This window comes from Terrapene carolina, unplaced genomic scaffold (assembly GCF_002925995.2).
Source record: "Terrapene carolina triunguis isolate 2854851 unplaced genomic scaffold, T_m_triunguis-2.0 Scaffold6058, whole genome shotgun sequence".
Classification (NCBI taxonomy): Eukaryota; Metazoa; Chordata; order Testudines; family Emydidae; genus Terrapene; species Terrapene triunguis.
This window is the reverse complement of record NW_020670409.1, coordinates 414-5,204: the sequence shown is the minus strand read 5'-3', so window position 1 is coordinate 5,204 and position 4,791 is coordinate 414. Positions and strand designations below refer to the sequence as shown.

Here is a 4,791-nt window from a genome sequence, read left to right as displayed (position 1 = left end):
CGATTTTATAGGGACAGTCCTGATTTTGGGGTCTTTTTCTTATATAGGCTCCTATTACCCCCCATCCCCTGTCCTGATTTTTCACATTTGCTGTCTGGTCACCCTACTTTCCGTACATTATTTATGTGGGGAAAGTCAGTTTGTTCTGCAAAATCTTCATCCATCCCACTGCCCGTCACGGTGCTGCTACGTGCTAAGAAAATGGGCTCGTCCGGGATTTGAACCCGGGACCTCTCGCACCCTAAGCGAGAATCATACCCCTAGACCAACGAGCCAGCTGAGTGAAGTCCCTCTTCCAGATGTTTTTAGAGATGAGCCATTGGCTGTGTTGGCACTTGGGGATCATATGACTTTCCACACACATCTGGCAGTAGGATGTTCCCTAGACTCTTTCCCCTGGCTCCTAGACACACTTGAAAGAACAATTTATGGCCTTCGCTACACTGGGATTTTCACCCCGCTGAAGCTGCCAGGATGGAAAACTCCGTTGTAGATGTGATTTGCCCGGCTACAGTTTAGCCCCTTCACAAAAGTGCCGACGCTACGGCCTTGAACCACTGCAGCTACTGGGGAAAGGTCTCCAGCTTCAGCCTCTAAAATCTAGACTCTAGGCTGGGCCAGTTCCAGAGCAGGTCAGTTGTGGAGTGGCGGGGGGGGGACGTCTATGTGAAGGGAAATGTCACGATTGTCTCCTTCTCTCTGCCTCTGCGTTTGTTCTTTAGTCCAAAGCTGAGGGCTGATAAAAGGCCACGCTGGCCTGGAGGAGGAAGGTGCATTTCCAAGGGCTGGGCTGGTCCCTCTCTCGCTGCTGTCCGGTAGGCAGTGAGAGCGGCACCAGGTGTGCGCTCCCCACCCATCTCTTTGGGTGCCCACTGCAGGGGCTGGTTATGATCACCCGTGGAGCAGCTGTACCGAGCCCCACAGAACTCAGCAGTTCTCAGGCAGGGGACTAGGTTTAGGACTCCCCTCACTGGCCTACAGGGGGCACTGCCACTGGGACTGGAGGAGGCATTCAGTGGGGTCACTTTGCATTCTCCTGCCATCCCAAGAATCTTCCTGCACCCCCCAGTATACCCAGCTCCTGGGCCACAACTCCCCCCTGTTCCTGGCCAGCACTCAGACCCCAGCAGAGCTGCATAGGGCTGTCAAGTTATCAGCCCATGCACTGCTGGCAGGCAGCTCCCATCTCCGCCTGGCATCCCAACACCCCCCCCCCCCAATGCCTTTGCCCAAGGGCAGCACCATTATCCCCAGCAGGGGCACAGGAAGAGACTTGTCCCAGTGTCAGAGCCAGGCCTAGAACCCATGTCTCCTACTTCCCCAGTGGCTGCCCTAGGCATTGTACCACATGGTGCACTAAGGCCATGCCAGAGGGCTATGTGCTATTTCAGTGCTGTGGTGTAGTGGAATAGGCACAGGACTAAGAACTGGGGAGACTTGGGTTCTAATCCAGCTTCTGCCACTTCATCTCCCCAGCTGTAAAGCTGCCCCTCCCTTGCTCTGCTTCCCCAACTCAGCCTGCTGCCCTGCTGAGGAGGCTGTGGGCTCCCTGGCCACCAATGAAATCTCCACCCCTCTGGATTGCCTTGATTGTGCCCATTGTGCGCCTAACAGAGGGGCTGGTGCAGGTTGCTGCTTGCTGCAGAGCAGAGGTGAGTGCAAGGGGGGAGCCAGCAGGAGCACAGCCCCCCCTCCCCCATCAGTGGGGGCACAGAACTGCTGTGAGGGGAGAGGCAGCTCCTCTGGCCACAGGGAGCACAGAACGTGCGCCTCCAAAAGCAGCCAAATTTGTATTCCTGGGTGTGCTGCTGCTGCGGAGCATTCACCTCTGGCTGATGGGGATGCCCTTCCAGGAAGATGCCTTATGAACAGACCCCCAGGCCATGCTGCCTTCCAGGCCGGCATCCCCCCTTGGTAGCCGGCTCTGCCCCCAAGCATGGGACCTTGCTGCTGCTTTGTCATGGGCCTGTCGTCTTCCCACGCTGGTTTGTTGTCCTGGCCTGGAGAGCCCAGCCCTGGGCTCAGTCCCGAGTGGCAGCTTAGCTCGGCCTGAGCTGTCAGCACCCCCAACTAGCCAGCTGCCCCGCTGCCGGCTCCCGTGCACTGTGGTGAACCGGACACCCCTGGGCCAGGGCAGTGGATAAGCTACAGAAACCCATTGATCTGTCGGGATCAGCGCTGCACAGAGGTTTTGGGGGGCCTGGGGCAAAATAGGAAACGGAGGCCCCCACCCTTCTGAAACAGTGCCCTGAGAGGGACTTGGGGAAGAAGCCTGCCCCACGCTCATAGAATATCAGGGTTGGAAGAGACCTCAGGAAGTATCTAGTCCACCCCCCTGCTCAAAGCAGGACCAATCCCCAGACACACCCCACTTCCCTAAATGGCCCCCTCAAGGATTGAACTCACAATCCTGGGTGTAGTAGGCCAATGGTCAAACCACTGAGCTATCCCTCCTGACCACACAGCAGTGGCTCCTGTGCCCCATGGGGCTGGTCTGGCTCCCTGCTCTGGGCGTTGTGCTCTGCTCGGGTTTGGGGGCCCTCTCAAATACAGGGCCTGGGGGTAACTGTCCGTCTCCTCCCTTCTCCCACCCTGGGTGGTCCTGAAGAAAGTGATGGCCTGACAGCTGAGCCCGCAGCTCCAGTGGGGGGCAGCTCCAGGGGGCCCTGCACGGGGCCAGGGCCAGAGCAGGGAATCCAGAGAGCCCTTAAAGGGGCCAGGTCCTGCTCCCCCAGCTGCTTTCCCACCCCCACAGGGACAGACTGCCTAAGGGCTCTGTTCTTTTCCGGGGAAGGAGCCCTGAATCCCAGCCCTGCTCCTCCAGCCTCCACCAACACCCCACTTTTCAGCCGCTCCGCGGGGCCTGACACTAGCAGGCCAGGCGCCAGCTCATGCCAAGGTCCCCATCCCTCAGTGGACCGCTGACGGCTCCATGGTCGGCTCCCCTGGATGTGGTATTGTTCAGACAGGTATCAGCATGATCAGGATGTGTGGAGCGTTCAGACATCATTGAAAGCTTGTGAGTTGCTGCCGGCATTCATCTCACCTGTAACAGCTGTATCCCAGTGTAATACCGCACCCTGTATTCTTCACAGTGATATTAGCAGGATATGATTATGACGTCGTTATGATGTATTTTATGCAAGCTAAGTCATGGGAGGTGTCACTGGAAAGGTGATTTGTTGAATATGATTCTCCTATTTGTCTGCCTGTATCATTTTGGTCTCTGAAGTTATGCATATTGACTATGTCTCTACATTTCCAATGTAGTGACACCTGGGGAACACCCACTAGACAAGATGCTGTCAGTCTAGATTGTGGGTGGGGAAGGGCCTATTCAGGGCAATGAGCCATTAGGAAAAAACAATAGGCCTTAGGAGAAGCTTATCTCCTACTTGGGGAGCCTTTCTTGAGAATGCAACGAACCGCCTGTGAGTGATGGCTGCTAGGCCTCTACAAGGACATGTGATGAGACCTCATGTTTCTAGACTCCATCTTGGAGGTCAGTGTTTTTCCACAGACTGGTCTGAGACCCAAGCTTTGGAACAAAGGGTTCCCGCCATATGCCAAAGCTCTATAAGGCAGGGAGTGACATCGTCTGGGGTTCTTCACTCCCCGCCCAAAGAGACTCCTGGAAACACCTGAGGAACAAGGACTGAACTGGGGGAAGTGCTGGACCCAGGCTAAAGGGATTTTTAGCCTGTGAATGGAACACCTGGGGACTCCAAGCTGTAAGCAAGTGTAGCTGGCCCCTTAAGGATCTGCAGCCGGCTGGTATCATCTCTTAGGTTGAGAATCTGCTAAATTCAAATCCAATCTACTTAGTATATTAAGTTTAGTTTGAGTTTTTCGTTTATTTGCTAGGTAATCTGCTTGGATCTGTTTGCTATCCCTTATAATCTGTTTTTTCTAGTTAATACACTTGGTTTTGCTTTGTCTAAACCAGTGTGTGGGAATCATAACCCAGGGGCAGAAGGCTGTTGCATATTCCTCTCCACATTGAGGGAGGGGGTGAATGTTATGAGCTTACGCTGTACAGTTCCCTGTGCAGCTGAAGACGGTATAATTCTGGGTTTATACTCCAGAGGGGTGTGTGCCTAGGGAGCTGGGAGTTGCCTTAGCTGTAGCCTTCCCATGCAGGGGCTGGTCAACGAGTCTGCATGTAACTGCAGCTGGGTGTATCTCTACCTGTGTGAATGCTGGTGAACGTGCAGGCTGGAGAGGGCTTTGCAGCTTGTCACAGCAGTGCAGTATGAGAGGTAGCCAGGCCGGTGGGTTGGGCGGCTCAGTGGTACCCGAGTTCCAGGTGGATCCGGGGATGTGTGGGGGACTCATCACACCTGTACTGTAAGTTAGGGTACGTCTTCACTACTTTATTTGCTAGGTAATCTGCAATCGATTTATCCAGGATCGATATATCGCGTCTCGTTAAGACGCGATATATCGATCCCCGAACGCGCTCACCGTCGACTCCGGAACTCCACCAGAGCGAGCGGCGGTAGCGGAGTCAACGGGGGAGCCGCGGCCGTCGATCCCGCGCCGTGTGGACCCCAGGTAATTCGATCCAAGATACTTCGACTTCAGCTACGCTATTCGCGTAGCTGAAGTTGCGTATCTTAGAGCGATCCCCCCCCCAGTGTAGACCAGCCCGTAATGTTCGAGAGTTTCGCTCTGTGACAGTGTAACTCAGCAGAGGAGAGAGGCGTTAACTCGTGTGAAATGCTGGTCTCCAGCAGAAGGTGTTCTGCCCTGCCCCACGAGGAGGCCCAGCGACGCCAGACGGACTAGAGT

General features: G+C 55.2%; 1 non-coding gene across 1 annotated transcript; it reads right to left on the bottom strand.

Moving 5' to 3' along the window:
* Positions 1 to 203: 203 nt before the first annotated feature.
* Positions 204 to 275, bottom strand: TRNAP-AGG. The gene has a single exon. It is a non-coding gene; the product is annotated as a tRNA-Pro (tRNA).
* Positions 276 to 4,791: the final 4,516 nt, after the last annotated feature.